This window comes from Ornithorhynchus anatinus, chromosome 1 (assembly GCF_004115215.2).
Source record: "Ornithorhynchus anatinus isolate Pmale09 chromosome 1, mOrnAna1.pri.v4, whole genome shotgun sequence".
NCBI lineage: Eukaryota > Metazoa > Chordata > Mammalia > Monotremata > Ornithorhynchidae > Ornithorhynchus > Ornithorhynchus anatinus.
The window spans coordinates 136,658,912-136,681,446 of NC_041728.1; the positions used below are offsets into that span (position 1 = coordinate 136,658,912).

At 43.6% G+C, this 22,535-nt stretch overlaps 1 long non-coding RNA gene across 1 annotated transcript; it reads right to left on the bottom strand.

Annotated features, from left to right (window-relative positions):
• Positions 1-497: 497 nt before the first annotated feature.
• LOC114809013 lies at positions 498-2,123 on the bottom strand. Its single transcript, XR_003756767.1, has 2 exons — positions 1,689-2,123; positions 498-726 (listed from the first exon to the last, which is right to left on the bottom strand). It is a non-coding gene; the product is annotated as an uncharacterized LOC114809013 (long non-coding RNA).
• Between the last annotated feature and the right edge of the window lie 20,412 nt (positions 2,124-22,535).

Consider the following 22,535-nt stretch of genomic DNA (forward strand, 5'->3'; position numbering starts at 1 on the left):
AATTGGATTTTTGTTCCCTGACAGTTGTGTACTTCTTTTCCAGATCAGCTACCTGAGCAAGGTCACAAACTTGGGTAACATTTGGTCTTAAGTGCCTAAAAAATTAAACGGTTCAAGACGCAGCAGGACTTAGTGGATAGAGCATGAGCCTGGAAGTCAGAAGGTCCTGGGTTCTAATGCCAGCCTCACCATTTGTCTGCTGTGTGACCTAGGCCAAGTCACTTCACTTCTCTGGACCTCAGTTACCTCATCTGGAAAATGGGGTTTAGGACTGTGAGCCCCATGTTGGACAGGGACTGTGTCCAACCTGATTGCTTTGTGTCTACCCCAGTGCTTAGAACAGTCACTCGTTTGCTGGGTGACCTTGGGCCTCAGTTACCTCGTCTGTTAAATGGGGATTAAGAGTGGGAGCCCCATGTGGGACGGAGATGGTGTCCAGCCTGATTGACTTGTATCTACCCCTGTGCTTAGAACAGTGCTTGATACATAGTACATGCTTAAAGTACCATTGTTTTATTATTATTATTAGTGCCTGGCACACGGTAAGCACTTAACAAATAGCATAAAAGATGAAAAGGAGTTCGGTTCCATATTTGGGACCGTGACTTAGGAGAATCCTGGAAACCAGATGTTCAATCCATCAATTAGGGTCTTGAGGTGATTTCTGCAGCTGTTTTTCTCTTCAGCAAACTCTGCTGTTCCAAGTATCTTCTCTCTAGTGCCAGCCTGCTGGCTTAAATGAAAAATACCCTGTAGTAACTTCAAGTTTCCCAGATTAGGGATTTAAAAAACTGCCCATGTACAACAAAAAGAAAAGATAATCGCCATAAATACAATCTTAGTAGACAGTTCCTTTAAAGATTTCAGTATTGCCCATAAAAAAAGCATTATGGCAAGACTACCCAAATCTGACACCTTTAAAGGAGGAAATTATAACTTCCCAATGATTTCTCAGTAGAGTAATTCTACGTATTGTAGAGTAATTTCTACGTATTGTAGAAAGCACAATTTTCTGCAACATTTTTCTTAAAATATTCAGTTTTTTAAATGGTATTTAAGTGCTTACTATGTTCCAGGCACTGTTTTAAGCTCTGGGGTAGATACAAGATGCAAGGTTGGACACAGTCCATGTCCCACGTTGGAGCTCACAGACTTAATCCCCATTTTACAGATACAGTGACTGAGGCACAGAGAAGGTAAGTGACTTGCTCAAGGACACACAGCAGACAAGTGGCAAAACTGGGATTAGCACCCAGGTCCTCTGACTCCCAGGCCTATGCTCTTTCCACTAGACCACTCCACTTCTCAATTAGTTCTTCTTTTTTTTTTTAAAAAAAAAAACAAAAGCAAACACACAGAGTGCCGCAATTCAGGATAAAGACTCCACAGTGCTTAACTCAGATTAAATGTTGGGTCCTGATTTCTGAGCCCGTGCTCAGATAGGAGGGACTTCAAGTTGCTGCATGTTGTGGCAGGGTTAAAGTGCAGGGGTGAGTTCCCTCTAGACTGTAAACTTGTGTGGGCAGGGAATGTGTCTGTTATATTGTTATATTGGACTCTCCCAAGTGCTCGGTACAGTGCTCTGCACACTGTAAACGCTCAATAAATACAATTGATTGACTGACTGAATCACCGTGACAGGTCTGCCTGTGTGGGCTGTGCACCATGAAGAGCACCTTGATACTTACAGAGTCTTGTAGAAAACCCCAGGCCGGGGTGAGAAAGAAACGTGCACCATGACAGGCTGGAGGATTTCAACCTTCTGTCCATTCAGCACTTCCCGGCCCTTATATGTTGGGGGAAAAAAAACCCACCGGACAGCCACCGAGCAGAGTAATCAGTAATCTTTGCTCCGTTTGCAAGAACGGTAAAACTTTAACTTTAGTCATTCCTGAAAGTTTCAGTCCTTTTATCTCTCCCCAGTTTATTTGGAGCTGATGAGACGCTCGTACCCCGTGCTTAGCGGTTGTTGTCGAAACAGGGAGCAGAGTGCTGGACTTAGGCTCGCCAGTAGATCTCTTTATTTTTCCATCATCGTGTCAGGAAAATGATGAGCAAAATGCCAGCTATTCCACCAATCTGTGGGTCTTCTATTTCTCCTTATGGGCTGCTTGAAGGAGTGAATATTTGCTGTAAGGGGTCAAAATCATGGAGAGAGAGAAAGGGGATCATGTGGTAGAAGCAGAACGGAAGAGTAGTGCGGCCTGGTGAATAAGCAAAGGCCTGGGAGACACAATAATAATAATAATGTTGGTATCTGTTAAGCCCTTACTATGTGCAGAGCACTGTTCTAAGCGCTGGGGGTGATACAGGGTCATCAGCTTGTCCCACGTGAGGCTCACAGTTAATCCCCATTTTACAGATGAGGTAACTGAGGCACAGAGAAGTGAAGTGACTTGCCCACAGTCACACAGCTAAGTGGCAGAGCTGGGAGTCGAACCCATGACCTCTGACTCTGAAGCCCAGGCTCTATCCACTGAACCTCGCTGCTTCCCAAGACCTGGGTTCTAATCCCAGCTCCACCACTTGCCTGCTGGGTGATCTTGGGCAAATCACTTACCTGCTCTATCCTTCCCCTTCCTCATCTGCAAAATGGGTATTCAGCACCGTTCTCCCCCCCCATTTAGATTGTGAGCCCCAACAATCCATCGTATTTATTGAACACTTCCTGTGTACAGAGCATTGTACTAAACACTTGGGAGAGTACAGTATAACAGAGTTGGTAGATAGGTTCCCTGCCCACAAGGAATTTACAGTCCAGAAGGGGAGACAGACCTTACTTAGTATAAATGAATGAATTACAGATAAAGCCCGGTCCGCTCCCAGACTTCTCCATCACTGTGGATGGCACGACCATCCTTCCCGTCCCGCAGGCCCGCAATCTCGGTGTCATCCTTGACTCGTCCCTCTCGTTCACCCCACACATCCTATCCGTTACCAAGACCTGCCGGTTTCACCTCTACGATATCGCCAAGATCCGCCCTTTCCTCTCCACCCAAACGGCTACCTTACTATTACGGGCTCTCGTTATATCCCGGCTAGACTACTGTGTCGGCCTTCTCTCTGACCTCCCTTCCTCCTCTCTCGCCCCGCTCCGGTCTATTCTTCACTCCGCTGCCCGGCTCATCTTCCCGCAGAAACGATCTGGGCATGTCACTCCCCTTCTTAAACAACTCCAGTGGTTGCCTATCGACCTCCGCTCCAAACAAAAACTCCTCACGCTAGGCTTCGAGGCTCTCCATCACCTCGCCCCTTCCTACCTCTCCTCCCTTCTCTCTTTCTACCTCCCACCCCGCACGCTCCGCTCCTCTGCCGCCCACCTCCTCGCCGTCCCTCGGTCTCGCCTATCCCGCCGTCGACCCCTGGGTCACGTCCTCCCGCGGTCCCGGAACGCCCTCCCTCCTCACCTCCGCCAAACTGATTCTCTTTCCCTCTTCAAAACCTTACTTAAAAATCACCTCCTCCAAGAGGCCTTCCCAGACTGAGCTCCTCTTCCCCCTCTACTCCCTCTGCCATCCCCCCTTTACCTCTCCGCAGCTAAAGCCTCATTTTCCCCTTTTCCCTCTGCTCCTCCACCTCTCCCTTCCCCTCCCCACAGCACCGTACCCGTCCGCTCAACTGTATATATTTTCGTTACCCTATTTATTTTGTTAATGAATTGTACATCGCCTCGATTCTATTTAGTTGCCATCGGTTTTTACGAGATGTTCTTCCCCTTGACGCTGTTTAGTGCCATTGTTCTTGTCTGTCCGTCTCCCCCGATTAGACTGTAAGCCCGTCAAACGGCAGGGACTGTCTCTATCTGTTGCCGACTTGTTCATCCCAAGCGCTTAGTACAGTGCTCTGCACATAGTAAGCGCTCAATAAATACTATTGAATGAATGAATGAATGAATAAGTGCCGCGGGGCTGAGAGTGGGGTGAATAAAGGGTACAAATCCAAGTTAAAGGTAACCCAGAAGGGAGTGGGAGAAGAGGAAATGAGGGCTTAGGCAGAGAAGGCTTCTTGGAGGAAATGTGTTTTTAATAAGGCTTCAAAGGTGGGGAGAGCTATCACCTGCTGGATATGAAGGGGGAAGGAGTGGCCACAGGCAGGATGTGGGTGAGCGAGCAACATTGATGAGATCGATATACGGTCAGTAGGCTGGCATTTGAGAGGAGTGAAGTGTGCAGTCTGGATTGTAGTAGGATATCAGAGAGGTAAAGTAGGAGAGGGCAAGATGAGTGAGTGCTTTAAGGTCATTGTATCTGTTGATGCAGAGGTGGATGGGCAACCACTGGAGGTTCTTGAGGAGTAGGGAGGAGTAAAACTGACTGGTTTTGTAAAGCAATGATTGGGCAGCAGAGTGGAGCATCGACTGGAGTGGGGAGAGACAGGAGGCAGGGAGGTCAGCAAGGAGGCTGAGGTATTAATCAAACCGGGATAGGATAAGTGATTAGATTAACATAGTAGCAGTTTGGATGGAGAGGAAAAGGCAGATTTTAGTGATTCTGTGATGGTGGAACCGACAAGATTTAGTGATGGATTGAATATGTGGGATGAATGAGAGAGTTGAGTTGAATACACCACCAGGTTTCTGGGCTTCTGAGATAGGATAGTGGTGCTGTCTACAGTGATGCGAGAGTGAGGGTGAAAGTCTGTCTACATCAAGGACAGAGACTAACTACGTTAATTTGTACTTACTCCAGCACTAGAACAGTGCTTGACACCTAGTAAGTGCTTAATGATTATCAGAAATATTAATTTTTAAGAAGGGACCAGAATTAATAATTGGATATTCAGGGAAAGAATGGCTGGCCATTCAAATTGGGTTTGATTTTATTTTCTCAAACCTGAGAGGCCAGGCTTTGACTAATTTAATTCTTTCAATTGATGCCAAGAACTCTGTCATAATGATAAGAAACGTGGCTCAGTGGAACGAGCACGGGCTTGGGAGGTAGAGGTCATGGGTTCGGATCCAGGCTCTGCCACTTGTCAGCTGTGTGACTGTGGGCAAGTCACTTAACTTCTTTGTGCCTCAGTTCCCTCATCTGTAAAATGGGGATTAAGACTGTGAGCCTCACGTGGGACAACCTGATTACCCTCTATCTACCCCAGTGCTTAGAACAGTGCTCTGCACATAGTAGTCACTTAACAAATGCCAACATTATTATTATTATAATAATAATTATGGCATTTAAGTGCTTAGTTTATGCCATGCACTGTACTAAGCGCGCACTGTACTAAGCGCACACTGTACTAAGCGCTGAGATAGATACAAGAAAATCCCTGTCTTACATAGGGCTCAACTCTTACTCCCCATTTCACAGATGAGGTAACTTAGGCCCAGAGAAGTGAGCTGTCTTGCCCAAAGCCACACAGCAGACAAGTGGTGGATCCTGGATTAGAACCCATAACCTTCTGACTCCCAGGTCCGTGCTGCATCCACTACTCCATGCTGTTTCCTTCAGGTCACCAGGATAAATGATCCTGATGATGATCAATAAAGGGCTTTCATTTGTTGGCTGGGTATTTGTTGGGGAACGCTTTTCCGATGCCTCTATCTTATCTCTTGGGGAAAAATTAAGCTGGAGGATTTTTCTTAAATGGTACTTGTTAAGCATTTACTATGCGTTAAATGCAACTCCCCGTTTTACAGTTGAGAAAACTGAGGCACATGGAAGTGTGACTTGTGCAAGATCACGTGACAGGCAAGTGGTAAATCCAGCATTAGAACTCAAGTCCTCAGAGTCTCAGCCTGTGCTTTTTCTACTTTTTCTGCTTTGCACCCAGTAAGCACTCCATAAAACAACTGAATGAATTGAATGGATGAATGAATCTCTAAAAGGCCTTCCCTGACCAAGTCCTATTTTCCTTTTCTTCATCTCCCTTCTGTGTCGCCCTGACTTGTTAGCTTTATTCATCCCCCTTTCCAGCCCCACAGCACATATTTATATAGCAGTGATTTATTTATATTAATGTCTGTCTCCTCCTCTAATCCGTAAGCTCTTAGTGGACAGAGAATGGGTCTGTTATACTATACTCCACCAAATGCTTTGTAGAGTGCTCTGGACACAGAAAACATTCAATAAATATGACTGACTGACCTTAAAGCTGACGGTCACAAGTTTCTGTTCGATGCAGAGCTTGGATGAGCAACCATTGGAGGTTTTGGGAGAGTGGGGAGACTTGCCCAGTGTGATAAACCCACAGGAAGCTTCCTTGTTAAAGACTGTTTGTGATCCCCTAAACAACAACAAGGAAAAGACTTTGCGAAGCCACTGATGGGCTTTACCTGAGACAGGTGACTGCTGGCCTGTGAGGGTGGAGCACGCAGGGAGGAGTGGCTTTCTCTCCTTGTTGTACCCAGTAAAGGGGCTGGACCACTCAGTGACCGCAACTTAGGGCCACAGCTGCCATACCTAAGGCAATCAAAAGGTGTTCATTTTGAATCATGAGGAGGCAGCTGGAAGGCAAGCAGCAGCACAGAGAAGCAAGTATTCGGGCAGCAGAAGTAGCAGGAGAGCAGCATTTGGAAGCAGAAAGAAGCATTGGCAGAATGGGCTTCTTTGTGTGCAGACTGGTACTGGACTCTTGGTGGAGGGGAGTGAGTGAGTGAGTGTGTGTATGTGTCACTCCCTGGCACACTGGTAAAACTAAGCAAAAAACTTTCCACAGTGACCTTGGTGATCAGAGGTGTGGTTTGATCTCTGCTGTGTGTCACCAAGTCTTCCCTGATCCAGAAAGGTCCTGGTTGGTATGAATGGGAGGCTTGTGACAGACAGAAGAATTTTTTGGAAAAATGATACAGGCAAGAAAAGGAAGTATGGACTGGAGATGGGAGGGGCTGGAGGCAGGGAGGCCAGCAAGGAGTTGATCCAACAGTTGAGGCAAAATATGACAAGTGCTTGACCAAAGTGGAAATGGTTTGTACAAAGAGGAAGGGGCAGATTCTAGAGGTTGTGAAGGAAGGAAGTAGCATGGCCTAGTGGATAGAGCACAGGCTTAGAAGCTAGAAAGACTTGGATTCTAATTCCTGCTTTACCACTTGTCTACTGTGTGACCTGGGGCAAGTCAGTTCACTTCTCTGTGCCTCAACCTCATCTGTAAACATTCAGTCAACTGTATTTATTGAGCACTTACTGTGTGCAGAGCACTGTACTAAGTACTTAATATGGGGATTAATACTGTGAGTCCCATGTGGAACATGGACTGTGTCCAACCTGTTTGGCTTACATCTACCCCAAGGGCTAGCACAGTGTTGGCATTTATTAAATACTTAACATAAAAGGAAAAAACTGTAAGGATTTGGTGACAGACTCAGTATGTGGGTTGAATGAAAGAGATTAGTAGAGGATAATGCCAAGGTTGGGAGTCACCTGCATAGAGGTACTATTTAAAACAGTGGGAGTCAAGAAAGTGGGTATAAATGGAGAATAAAAGGGAATCCAGAGTGGGAGTAGGGGGCAGAGAAGGAGTCTATAAAAGAAACTGTAAAGGAGTCACTAGAGAATTAGGAAGAGAACCTCAAGAAGGCAGTATCATTGAAACCAAGATGATTCAAGGAGAAGGAGGTGGTCCACAGTGTCAAAGGCACACAGATTTAGGAGGATTAGGATGAAGAAGAGTCCATTGATTCTGGCAAGAAGGAGGTAATGGGTAACCTTAGGGAAGGCAGTTTCCATGGAGTGGAGAGTGTAGAAACCAGATTACAGGGGGTCAAAGAGTGGCTTGGGAGAGAAGAAATGGGAGGGCAAACAACTCTTTCGAAGAGTTTGAAAAGAAACGTTAGGAGGGAGATGGAAGAATTACTGGAGGGAGCTGTGGGGTCGAGGGTTTTTTTTATGGGTATGTTTGAAAGTGGAGGGGGAGGAGTGATTGGAGAGTGAGCATTTACAGATAACAGGTAGGGAGGATTAAAGGATGGGCAAAAGTGTGGGAAGGGGTGGAATTGAAGATACAGGTGGAAGCCTTAGACTTTGGTAGGAGCAGTGAGATCTCTTGAGAGACTTTTGGGAGACTCTTGGGAAGCATGAGAGAACAGAAGAAGGGGCAGGAGATGGTAGGGGTGAATGGAGAGGGAAAGGAAGTTTTCAGGGAATTCACGCCTGATGGTTTCAATTCTGTTGATTGAATAGTGGTTGGGGTCATCAGACCAAGATATACGGGAGATGACGGGGATGGAGGGTGTTAAGGATGGAGTTAAGTCAGAAACATTTGATTCCCATACCCATGGTCATGCCAGTGAGGAGATGTTCACCTGATGATACTTGTCTTGCAGAACAAATCGATTCATTCTCTATTTCCTCAAGAAAAGAGGAGGGAAGGGCAGAAATGTTGGAAAGGCAAATAGTGACAGGATCTTTCACTATTTAAAAAAAACAACAACAAGAAACTAAAAATCTGAAAAGAAAATCGTAGTCATTGGCAAAAACCAATAAAGCTTTTTCCAGAGGTGCATATGCTAGCCTTGGAAGGAACCACATAGTGCAGACATCAATATTTTGGGTTCCTTTAAACGATTCTTTGGGGCCCTTTAACAACTGGACAGGTTCCGACTACCCACAGTGCATATCAACTCTTTGTCACACCTCACTTGAGGCCCCCCCCAACCCCCACCCCGCTACCCAGGCTGAGAAGTAAGCCAAGGGAAGGAGAAAGGAAGCACAGAAGTATGAAACTCAGGGAAATAAACAGGAAACTGGAACATCCTGTGACAGGCTGCTCTTTGTCTACCAACTCTGTTGTTTTCCAAATGCTTAGTACAGTGAGGAATATCTTTCAAGTGCAGATTCACTTAAAAATTGATGAAATGGGCCATTTTTCACATTCCAGGAGTCATGAGGTACCATTATATTTCAAGATCACCTTACCTAAACAGTTTTGCAAGACATTTCATGAGCACAGTCTCACATACTATCCATCAGTGGTTTGTACTGAGCACTTTCTGTGTGTGTACCACTGTGCTAAATGCTTGGGAGAGTACAATACTATAGAGTTGGTAGCCACATTCCCTGTCCACAGTGAGCTTACAGGCTAGGGGAATGTTCCCCATCACCTGGGTGGGATAGGTTCTTATTCTTATTAACATATAATGATCTTGGACTACCAGACCCATTCCAACTGTGGAAGAGCATAGGGATGGGAGTCAGAACACTGGGGTTCTAAAACCCAGCTCTGCCACTTGACAGCTGTGTGACCATGGCCAAATCACTTCACTTCTTAATGCCTCAGTTTCCTCACCTGTCAAATGGGGATTCAGTAGCTGTCTTCCCTCCTTCTGGGACTTTGAGCTCTGTGTAGGACAGTGACTGGATCCGATCTAAATTTATCCTATCTATCCCAGAAATGAGCATAATTCTTGGCACTTAGTAAAGACTTGACAAATACCACAACTATTATAATTATTGTTATTATTACGTGAAAGGTAGAGGCTACCTATTGAAATGATAGCTGCACTTCTTGCAGCCCAGGTCTATGCCTAGCCCCGGTTAGCTGTTGAGGTCTGACAGTTTGTGACCAATTCTGTTGACAGAAGTGCACGTAACAGAATTACTCAAGGTGAACCGACTGGGTTAATTAATTATGGTGGAACTCAACTTCAATTTAATGATGCTTCTACATTTAGAAAGTTTTGATTTGTAATTTTTGAACCATCTCAGTTAAATGGTATGTTAAGATGACTTTGATATAAGTAAAAAATCAGAGTGGCTTTAATGGGCATAGCACACTGTGGAGTACTTTTGGTAAAATAAATACTTAAATTCTGGGGGAAAGAGGTCAGTAATTTTCTGTTAGTGCTTCTGCTATTGGTAAAATGTGCCTCCCATCTGTATATTCATGGGTCAGATTCAAATCATTGGCCAGACAACTGTGATCTAAGATTGAGGCCATCTCTGGAATTTAAAAGGCTTCTGTGTGTTTTCAGATGGGGAGTTACCAGTGCAAAAGGAGGATGTGGATTGGGCTGGTTGAGCTTCTGGCTACCTATTTGTGAGTTCCAGGAATGTTCTGTCCAACAGGCAGATGGCCTAATGCAGTTGACTCATGTGTTTCCTGTTTTTCTCATGAACTGAGGTGAATATTATGGCTAGTTTTGAATGTTTCACCTTATTATTTTTGGAGGTACTCACTGCTAAAACCACGTTTCCTTCATTTTCCACAAAAGTTCGGTTCCGTAAGGTTCTGCAAGCATCTTGTGGCTCCTTGGTTGGAGATGTCTTTGCTGCCCACAGTCCAGGTCTTCATCTCTTCTCCCAAACAAACCACCTAACACCCCTTGCTTTTGACTCTCCATTCTTCATCCCATTTTTCACCCTGAAATGCCATCCCTGCCCCAATTCCATCATCCACAACTCCCCGCCTCCTGAACTTTTTGAGAAAGCCACTTCCTCCATGATCCATTTTTTGATTTATTCTCCCTCCACCTTCAAATTCCAGTCACGTAATTTTAGGCACCACAGGACTCACGTATCACCTCGTGTTTCTATTTGCGGGCAATTAAATTGTAAACTTCCCAGTAGATGTTAAGCTTCTTGAGAACACAGATTGTCTACTAATATCACTGTACTTTTCTAAGTAGTACAGTGCTCTGCTCTAAGTGCTCCTTATGGTTTTTACCAGTGCTCGTAAATGCTTAATTACGGTAAGTTTCAAACAGAAATCCCTTAACACCAGCTTTAAAGCACTCAATCAGTTTCCCCCTTCTACCTTACCTCACTGACCTCCTACTATAGCCCAGCCTGCACGCTTTGCTCCTCTAGCACAAGCTTGCTCACTGTGCCCAGATCTCATCTACTCACCACCAATCCCTTTCCCAGGTTCTTTCTCTGATCTAGAACTCTCACCCTACCCATATGTACCAGACCATCACTCTCTCCACCTTCAAAGCCTTGCTGAGATCTCATCTCCTCCAAGAGGCTCTCCCCAATTAAGCCCTCCATTTTCCTTGTCCCCTGTCCCTTCTGTGTCATCTATGTACTTGGATCTGTGACCTTTTGGAATTTGATATTTCCCCCACAGCACTTAATGATAATAATGGTATTTGTTAAACACTTACTATATGCCAGGCACTGTACTAAGTGCTGGAATGGATACAAGTTAATCAGGTTGGATACAGTCTTTGTCCTACATGGAGCTCTCAGTCATAATCCCCATTTTATAGATGAGGTAACTGAGGCACTTGCCCAAGGTCACACAGCAGACAAATGGCAGAGCCAGGATTTGAACCTATGATAGTCTTACTCCCAGGTCTATTATGTATTATAAATTAATGTGTGTCCCCCTCTAGACACAAGCTCATTTGTGGGCAGGGAACTCTGTCACTTTGTACTCACTCCCCTAAGCAAACTTGCAAACAGAAAGCACTTAATAAATAACATTGATGAAATACTGCTGCTGCTGATCTTATATGTATTTTTCTTCCCCTGTAGGGTTGAGAGTTCCTGGGGGGCAGGAGCTCTTGCTTTATCTACCTAGTAGAGTGCTCTGCTGGAAATAGGCACCCCATAAATATCGATGAGGCTACCAATGCTGTAATAAAATAGGTGTTTCTCTCTTTTACTTAAAATAGAGAGAGTAAGCAAATTGAGCAAAAATCACACTCCTAATGCCCTACCAGGTCTCTTGATTTCCAGTTTGGTGTTCCTTTTTTTTTTTTTAAATAGTACTTATTAAGCACTTAATATGTGCCAACCATTGTACTAAGCGCAGAGGTAAATACAAGCTAATGAGGTTGGACACAGTACATGTGCCACATGGGGCTCACAGTATTAATCTCCACTTTACAGATGAGGGAACGGAGGTTCAGAGAAGTTCAGACTTTCTCAAGGTCACACAGCAGACAAATGGCAGAGTGGGGATTAGAACCTGATGTCTTCTTTTTTTTTTTTTTTACTCCTAGGCCTGTGCTCTCTCCACTTGACCATGTGCTTTCATTAGACCCACCCACCCCCCACGGATGCTCTAATAATAATAATATTTGTTAAGCATACACTATTTGTGCGCTCTTCTAAAAGCTGGGGTAGAGACAGGCTAATCAGGCTGGACACAGTCTCTGTCCCACGTGGGGTTTACAATCTTAATCCCCATTTTACAGATGAGGTAACTGAGACCCAGAGAAGTGAAGTGATTTGCTCAAAATCACACAGCAGACAAGTAGAGGAGCTGGGATAAGAACCCAGGTCATTCTGACTCCCAAGCCCTTGCTGCTTCCCTAATAATAGTAATTATTATTACTCTACTAGTGGTATTTGTTAAGCACTTACTATGTGCCAAGCATTGTACTAAACACCGGAGTAATACAAGCTAATCAGGTTGGACACAGTCTCATATGGGGCTCGTTATAATCCCCATTTTACAGATGAGATAACTGAGGCGAAGAGTTATTGAAGACTGAATAATTACTTGGGTAATTATTAAAGAGTTTTAAGTATTATTACTCAATTAAAGAGTAATTGAATAATAAAGAGTAGTTGAAGTGAATTGCCCAAGGACACACAGCAGACCAGTGGCAGAGCCAGATTTAGAGGCCAGATATTCTGACTTCCAGGTCTGTGTTCTTTCTACTAGGCCACGCTGCTTCTCCCTGAACTAGCCTTAGGCTCGGTGGAAAGAGCCCGGGCTTGGGAGTCAGAGGTAATGGGTTCTCATCCCTGCTCCGCCGCTTGCCAACTGTGTGATTTTGGGCAAGTCACTTCACTTCTCTGTCCCTCAGTTACCTCATCTGTAAAATGGAGATTAAAACTGTGAGCCCCCCACGTGGGACAACCTGATCACTTTGCATCCCCCCGGCGCTTAGAACAGTGCTTTGCACATAGTAAGCACTTAACAAATACCACCTTACTGTCTTAAAAATGCAAAACTGGTTGGAGTTTGATCACAATAACAGGAAGAGAATTAGGGAAAATACAAAGTGAAGAGGAGATGCACAATGTCATTCCAGATCTATTTGCCTTTCTCAAGGAATTATAGTTCAGTTTAATGAATATAACCATGGCAGAGAAGTCATCTTATTCCTGATGCTCTATCACTCAATTTATCAGGCAATTACTTTCTGCAGAATACTGCACTAAGTGCTTGCACAATGTATAGTACAACAGAATTAGCGGGCACATTCCTGAGTTTACAGTCTTGAGGGGGAGACAGATATTAATCTTAATCTGGCAAAACTTCTCCTGGGTTCCTACTTACTGTTCTTTCCAAGAGACTTCATATCACATTTTAAATTTACTGATTAACTCAGCATTCCAGCATTTGTGATTCACTCTAAGATTACTTTCTGACCTGTGTGAACTATTGTGTGTTGAATGGCTTAGGCAGATCATATTTCTCCTTCTGTAGTAACATCATTAATTGTGAGTCCAACAGTTAACAGTGAAATGACATTTTTATTGCTCCTCCACCCTTTCAGCTGGATCTTTTGGCCCCATTATTGTTTAAGAAGGGAGCTGTTATGTTGTCCGGAAAATATTTCAAATTGTCTCTTGGTTTTATCTCCTTGCTGCCCTGAAATGGGAATACCTACAGGGGCCAGCTTTCCAAATGTTGTAATCGTAATAATGATGGTATTTTTAAGCACTTTCTATGTGTTGGACACTGTTCTAAGTGCTGGCGTAGATACAACCTAATCAGGTTGGACACAGTCCAACAGACATGGGGCTCAAAATCTAAATCCCCATTTTACAGATGAGGTAACTGAGGCCCATCAAAGTGACTTGCCCAAGGTCACACAGCAGACAAGTGGCAGATCTGGGATTAGAACCCATGACCTTCTGACTACCCACTACACCACGCTGTTTTTTATGCTATACGAATGGTTTTGTCACCTGTGATGCACGGAAGAATGCCCCACTCTGGTACTTAATAATGATTAGTAATAACTGTGGTATTAAGCACTTACTGTGTGCTGAACACTGTACTAAGTGCTGGGCAAATATAAAATAATCAGATCCCACATGGGGCTCACACTCTAAGTAGGGAGAATAAATATCAAATCCCCAGTTTGCAGATGAGGGAACTGAGGCACAGAGAAGTTAAGGGACTTGCCCCCAGGTCACACAGCAGGTAAGAGGCAGAGCAGGGATTAGCACCCTGACTCCCAGGTCCCTGCACTTTCCACTAGGCCATGCTGGCTCCCTGCCCATCTTGAGCAGGGTCTTGGAGGAGTGTTGAATTATTTTAGAAAGAATCTTAGGTGATGCTGAGGATCTCGTTCTTGCCTCTGAAATTGAGTATTGTCACCAGGTCCCGGGATGAAAGGGCTCTCTCCTTTTTGTTTTGAACCTCTATCTTCACAATCAGCAGCTTGGTGATTTAGTTTCAGTTGAACTCTCTTATTATGACTAGTTGGAAAGGTGAACCTGTCTTCCTTTCAGGTCTAGGTCAAGAAGAGTGCCACTTTTTCCAAATTCAGCTGGGATTTTTTTTTTTTTAATAGTATTTGCAAAGAGCTTTCAATGTATCAGGCATTATACTAAGCGCTGGGGTAGATACAAGTTACTCAGACTGACACAGCCCAGGGTCCACATGGGCTCACAGTCTTAATCCCCATTTTACAGATAATAATAATGTTGGTATTTGTTAAGCGATTACTATGTGCAGGGCACTGTTCCAAGCACTGGGCTAGATACAGGGTCATCAGATTGACCCACGTGAGGCTCATGGTTAATCCCCATTTCACAGATGAGGTAACTGAGACACAGAGAAGTGAAGCGACTCACCCCAGGTTACCAACAGACAAGTGGGGGAACTGGAATTAGAAACTGGATCTACCTGGATCTTCCAGGTCTTTGCTCTATCCACTAGGTCAGGCAGATTGTCATTACTAAGCCACTAGCTTTTCTTTGAGAAGTGTTTTTTGGTTGTTGGTTTTTTTTTTTTGATAATTCTTCCCCTGTACTGTTCTCTGGTATTCCCTTCAGAAATCTGTTTTGATGAGATGCCAAATCAAGGTCTGTGGGGATTGGCTGTGCAGACAAAGTGAATGTGCATAGAGTAGGGGTTGGGAATCTGACTTGGGAGCTAGCTTCACGATTTCACTGCGGTTGAACTTGGATTATGAGAACCCCAAGGGAACGGGGCCACGTCTAATTAGAGAAGCAGTGTGGCCTAGTGGAAAGAGGCGGGCTTGGGAGTCTGAGGTCATGGGTTCTAATTCCGGCCCTGCCTCTTGTCAGCTGTGTGACCCTGGGCATGTCACTTCACTTCTCTGTGCCTCAGTTCCCTCATCTGCAAAATGGGGATGAAGGCTGTGAGCCCTAGGTGGGACAACCTGATTACCTTGTATCTACCCCAGTACTTAGAACAGTGCTTGGCATATAGTAAGCGCTTAACAAATACCAACATTATTATTATTATTATTATTAAAAGGCACTGGCCTGGGAGGCAGAGGAAGTGGGTTCTAATCCTGGCTCAGCCACGTGTCTGCTGTGTGATCTTGGGCAAGTCACTTCACGTCTCTGGGTCTCAGTTCCCTCATCTGTAAAATGGAGATTGAGAATGTGAGAGCCCCTTGCTGGACAGGGCCTCCTTTGTGTCAATTTGCTTGTATCTACCCTAGCGCTTAGTACACAGTCACTTCTCGGTGCCTCTGTTACCTCATCTGTAAAATGGGGATTAAGACTGTGAGCCCCACGTGGGACAACCTGATTCCCCTGTGTCTACCCCAGCGCTTAGAACAGTGCTCTGAACATAGTAAGCGCTTAACAAATACCAACATTATTATTACAGTGCCTGGCACATAGTAAGCACTTTACACATACCACAGTTATTACCATCAGAAAATCATAGCCGGCTGGACCAGGCAAGTGAGCTTCAAGGATGGACTTGTGGACAGTGGGCCCAAGAAGATATACTACAGGAAGTAGAGCAGTGTTTAAAAATGGTGCTGGGAACCAGTAGGCATAACAATTACAGTTTATAATAATAGTATACATTAATATTATAGTGTACGTAATCTCTATAATACTTGTTAAGCACTTATTATGTGCCAAGCACTGCACTAAGCAGCCAGAGGGTCATTCTATCCCTGGATTTATGTATAATTTTGCATGTACCCTATAATATTATTAAGACATGTATATATAGATGTGGGGTTATGTTTGTGCTACTGTTAATGTTAGTTATGAAGCTTATGTTTTTTAAAAGAGCTGTCCTATCCTTGCCGTCTGTCTGCAGAAACTGACTCCCATTTTTCAGTTTGAGGCATTATTTTACTGTATCTTGGCTCTGCCATTTATCTATTATGTGACCTTGGGCAAGTCGTTTAAATTTTCTGTGCCTCAATTTCCTCATCTGTAAAATGGGGATAAAATACCAATTTTCCCTCCCTCTTTGTGCTTTATAAATATGAATGAATGAGCCTGATTTGAGCAGGGATTGTCATATCTGCTTTGCAGCTTGTATTTATTCCAGCGATTAGGAGAAGCAGCATGGCCTAGTGCATACAGCATAGGCCTGGGAGTCAGAAGGACTTGGGTTCTAATCTCTGCTCTGCCACTTTCTGATGTGTGACCTTGGGCAAGTCACTTAACTTCTTTGTGCCTCAGTTTCCTCATCTGTCAAATGAAGATTAGGACTGTGAGCCCCAAGGGGGACAGATAAGTGTACAACCTGATAAATTGGTATCTACCCCAGTGCTTAGAATGGTGTTTGGGACATAGTAATAATAGTTATAATGTTGGTATTTGTTAAGTGCTTACTATGTGCAGACCACAGTTTTAAGTGCTGGGGTAGATACAGGGTAATCAGGTTGTCCCACGTGAGGCTCACAGTTAATCCCCATTTTACAGATGAGGTAACTGAGGCAAAGAGAAGTGATTTGCCCACAGTCACACAGCTGACAAGTGGCAGAGTGGCAGAACTGGGATTCGAACCCATGACCTCTAACTCCCAAGCCCAGGCTCTTCAGCTCTTTACAAGTACCATAATTATTAGAGACAAGCATCGACTCTCCTGCCAAGTTACAGGGCTAGAGGAGGTGAGGACAGGGTTAGGGAACAATTCTCTTTCCATCTTGTCTGTCTTCGGAGATGATCTCCCCAGCTCGACCCAGAGACGTTCTTCCTTATGGGGGTGACCAAATGGTCCTTGTTTTGCTACCTGGACTAAATTCCACTGGGGACCTGCAACTCCCCTAGAGATCATCAGATTTGTTTGAGAAACTCTGACTTTGGCTCTAAAGTGAATAAACCATAGTGTATTTCTCAAATGTAGGAAAAAAAAACCACACATACTTTTCAAGTTTGGCGTCTCTTCCTTTTCTAACGAGAAAGTGGGGGCTTTCATTCATTCAGTTGTATTTAAGTGCTTACTGTGTGCAGAGCACTGTACTAAGAACTTGGGAGAGTACAATAGAACAATAAACAGACACATTTCCTGCCCCCAACGAGCTTTTTGCACAAGTGTATATGTGCTAGCACTGAGCTGAATCTGGACTGGTTCCACTGACAGGACCATCAGTCTCTTTCTCCTCCTCCTCTCTCTCTCATTTTCCTGTTGTGTGTCTCTCCTAGCCAGGGGGAGAAAGAGGCTAAATGTTCTCCATTTAATATGCATTTCCCTTCCTTGATGTGGTGAATTCCATGATTATGGAGTTGGGATAGAGGAATAGACAATGCCACCAGCTATTTAAACGGGGTCATATCTTCATTAACTAGCAGCCTGCCCTGGCTCAAATGTCACATTCACTGACTTATTCTCAACACTTACCTGGGCCTTGCTGCCCAGCCTTAAAGAAATGGTTTTCACTCAATCCCTATAAACTATGACAAAATCTCAGGCAGACTTTCTCTCCTCTTACATGGAAAACAAGATTTTGACTATTTTTTCCATTAAGAAACTTTTCAGATTTTTCTTCCAACAGAGTAGTTGTTTGACCTCTTGTAGATTCACTTTTCTGGAAAATTCAACAGTTGCCTCTCCGGGAGATCTGATGAGTAAATCATAGTTATCATCTTAGTATCTCAGAGCTAGAGTGGCTTCTATGGGATTCTATGGGAAGCAGCATGGCTCAGTGGAAAGAGCCTGGGCTTGGGAGTCAGAGGTCCCGGGTTCGACTCCCAGCTCTGCCACTTGTCAGCTGTGTGACCGTGGGCAAGTCACTTCACTTCTCTGTGCCTCATTTACCTCATCTGTAAAATGGGGATTAACTGTGAGCCTCACGTGGGACAACCTGATTACCCTGTATCTCCCCCAGCGCTTAGAACAGTGCTCTGCACACAGTAAGCGCTTAACAAATACCAACATTATTATTCTACTTTTTCTCGTCCTCCTCCTAAATTGTTGGACACCTCAGACTTGGTTCCAGGACAATTTTTCTCCACAGAACATTCACAGCTGCTTTGCCTTTCAGGAAACACCTTTCCAGTTAGAAGAGTTTTGGTGAAATGCCAAAGTAAATTTTCTACCTGCAAAAATCTGGGCCTGACAGTAGGGGACATGTTTGTTCTGTTTTCCCCTTGGTGGAAGGCAAAATTGGGTTTACTAAAGGGTTGGAGAAAAATACCCTCAAATATTACAGGGCAGCTTCGAGAGATGAAGCAGAGAATGGGGGAGAAATATTTGGGAGTCTGACATCTCTCCTACAAATGAGATTTGGGACAGTTCTAAAAAGCTATTACCCTAGTCTTACTTATGTACAAATTTTTATATTCTGCCACTTCTCCTATCTATAATTTATTTTAATTGTATTAATTTTAATTAAATTAAATTTAATTGATTTTATTTTAATTTTAACATCGAAATAATTGTCTCCTCCATTAAACAGTAAACTCCTTGAAGGAAGGGATTGTAGCTGCCAACTCCATTGGACTCTCTTAGGCACTTAGGAAAGTGCTCTGAACACAAGTGATCAATAAAGCAGCATAGCCTAGTGAAAAGATCATGGTCCTGTGAGTTAGAGGATTCGTATTCTAACCTTGGCTCTGCCACTTGCCTGCTGTGTGACCTTGGGCAAGTCACTTCTCTGTGCCTCAGTTACTTCATCTATAAAATGGAGATTTAACACCTCTTCTCTCTTAGATGGTGAGTCCCATTTAGTGCAGGGACTATGTCTGACCTGATCATACTGTATCTACTCCAGTGCTTAGAGTGCTTGGCACAAAATATGAGCTTAAATACCACAGTGATGATTACTGATTAAAAATAAAAATCAAACCCTAATCTCCCCTTTCCTCCCTCTGCCTGGGATGAATAAGCCAGCATGAAGTCACAGTGAAAAAGCCATATGATTGAGCATCACCACACAGGAGCACAGTGGCTCAGGAGGACTTGGCTTTGAAGTACTTGGACAAACCCAGGAGCACCTCCTGAAGGTGACTTTTGGGGTGCCTATTCTGATTCCATAAAAGCACCAGGGAATGTCTGTCAACTCTGTTTTTAAATGTGTTTAAGTGCTTACTATGTGCCAGGTAATATACTAAGTGCTGGAGTAGATCCCAGCTAGGTTGGACACAATCCCTGTCCAAAGTGGAGCTCAGTCTTAATCCTCATTTTACAGATGTCACAACTGAGGCACAGAGAAGTTAAGGGGCTTGCTCAAGGTCACACAGCAGACAAGTAGCAGGGCCAGAATTGGAACTCAGGTCCCCTTGTGCCATTGCATTATACTCTCCCAAATGCTTAGCACAATGCTCTGCATACAGTAAGCACTCAATAAATACGATTGATAGATTTAGGGCATTTCCTTCCAGCTATAAATGTGGATCACTGGCAGTTCTTAGGAGATAATGGGTTCAATCTCTGGCTGCCCTGAAGAGTTGCAGGAAAGGAAAGTAGATAATTTTCTTCTCTCAGTACTCAGTCAGTTCTCCCCACCCCTCCCAAATGTCTGGGAGAATTAGGAGGCTGAGCGAAGTTTCCAGGAATCTTGCCTTCTCTGGGTGATGCACGGCTTAGTTCCGAATCAGGGCTTGACAAAAAAAGAGAAGTTAAAGATAATGTGCTACTCTTAGACTGTAGCCTGTAAGCTCTAGACTATAAGTTCAGTCTGGGCAGGGAATATGTCTATTATGTTGTACGTGCTCTGCACACAGTAAGAGCTCAATAAAGATTGATTGACTTTGGGGATAGCTTCATCCCTGCTTTTTGATCGGTTCCAAGCATGCATTCTGACTTTGTTTATCCTTTCTCACAATGAACCACTTCAGGATACACTCTTTTGGCAGGATATTATGTCCTCTTGGTTGAGAACTTACTTGAAGACCACAGATAGACTCTGAAGTCTCCTACTTCCCCCAACTTTATTTAGCACATCAAGGAAAAAAAACACTGTATTTTGTTCAGAAGAGGGAAGTTTCTCCCCGTAAACCTGGGGCATATTGTTGGAGCACCACCTTCCCACGTTGTGGTCCGATTCGTCAGCGATGGTGAAGGTGTTCAATGGATTTGAGGCCTCTTCTGAACTTGGTCTTCTCTACCCTGGCCAGTGATGCCCTAAGAAATCAATCAAGAGTCTAAAGTCTGGTTATAGGTGTGTTTCAGCACAGCCTAATGGAAAGAGTACAGACCTGGACATCAGAGAACTTGGGTTCTACTGTCTGCTGCATGACCTCAGGCAAGTCGCTTGACTTCTCTGTGCTTCAGTTTCCTCATCTGTAAAGTGGGGATTAAATTCCCGTTCTCTCTCTCTGCTGTATGTATCTAGTTTGGGAATTACCTTGAATTCCATTGTTATTATTCCCTTAGAAGATGAATAATTCCAAACTTTTTCAAAGTAAATCTTTAGGGCAGAAATTCCCTGCAGGTTTAAATCCTGATCACCACTGAACCTAGAACAATGCGGTCTAACGTTGCTGACCATCAGCTTCTTTCCACATTCATTTTTTTTAATTTTACCTTTTAACTCTTTAACTCTAAATCATATATTATAAATTACATATTTCTATGCATTCGTTACAGGCATGAAACATGTCTGCTAATTCTGCTGTACTCTTCCAAGTGCTTAGTACAGTTCTCTGCATATAACTTCTCAATAAATGATTGCTAATAATACCTAAGAACGAAGTTTCATTTTCCAAGCAGGATGCTGTTTCTAAACGATGCTCAGCCTCGAATTCCTATGCAACCAAACTCTACAAAGTGTGAGGATTATTAATTGCGGTATTGTTAAGTGCTTACTATGTATCTAGCATTGTTCTCTGCAAAAAGTAATTGCTCAATAAATATCGAATTAATTGTTCTAAGTGCTGGGAAACATACAAGATAATCAGGTCAGCCATAATCCCTGTACTTTCACTCATTCAGTCGTATTTATTGAGCACTTTATGTGTGCAGAGCACTGTACTAAGTACTTGGAATGTACAATCCAGCAACAGATAGAGACAATCCCTGCCCAACAACAGGCTCACAGTGTAAAAGCAATAAAACTGGCTCTTCCCCCTCAAAGAAATGCTTTACTCCTGGAGGCTTCCCATATTTATCACATAGGACTCATAATTTAAGTAGGAGGGAGAACAGATATTGACAGGTTACCTCATTTTACTGGTGAGGTAACTGAGGAGCAGAGAAATTAAGTAAATTGCCCGAGGTTACACAACAGGTCTATGGCGAAGCCAGGATTAGAACCCAGGGCCTCTGACACGTAGGTCCATGCTCTTGCCACTAGGCCAAGCTGTTCCTCTAAAGTATACAAGAAAACCTTTGGAAAGGAAAACTATAGGATGTTTTTTAAAACTAGCACTCTAAGAAAGGCAGTTTTAAAAACATGATTATCACTGCAGCGGGACTTCCGTTTTGGAGACTGACAAGCGAGGACATCTGGAACCTTCCCGGCACAGAGGGGTCCTACCCCGGTTTCTCTCTGCACAAAGATAATTCAATTTCTCCTCCGGACAAGTGAGGAAGGCTCACATTCCCACCTGTAAATTTTGGAGTAAAGTTTTCACAACATCACAAGGTTAAACTGCCTTTAAATAGGGGAAAATTTTCCTGCTGGAGCAGAATTTTGGCATCGCTTAGGTTTCAATCCAGGCCCTCCATTAATATTAGCCACGTTCCCTCTGCAGCTCAACATAGTCATGAAAAGACAAAGGATATAGTAGGGAAAAAACACATTTTTCCCTGCTATGTAGGTTTATTTTCTATGTTTTTCAATATTTCTTTTATTAAGTTGAGCAGGAAAATACAAGATCAAACAGAACGGAACTACAAGGTGTACCCCTTACAGGAGTCGATATAACAATGAATTCATTAGGAGTAATGTGAATATTTCCTAAAATGTAATTTCATGCAACACACATTCAGATGAACTGAATATACACAGGCTTCGGTGGCCCGCAAGATCCTCAGAACGGTTGTCAATTTTGAGACTTAAAATGTACCCAAGCTGCAATGAACCTTTTGACAGTTGGTTTGCAGTTTCTTTCCCTTGGAGGGTATTATTTCTATTTGTTTTTCAGAAAGGCTTGCATTTTTTTTTTAAAAAAAAGCCTGTGGACAAAAAAAGGAAAAGAAAAAAAAAGAACCCTCTTGGTACTGCAATGCTGATAATCTTAAAATAAATCTGTACAACCCAGGAAAAACAGTGCTGCTTTTCTTATGCCACTTGCTGGATCAGA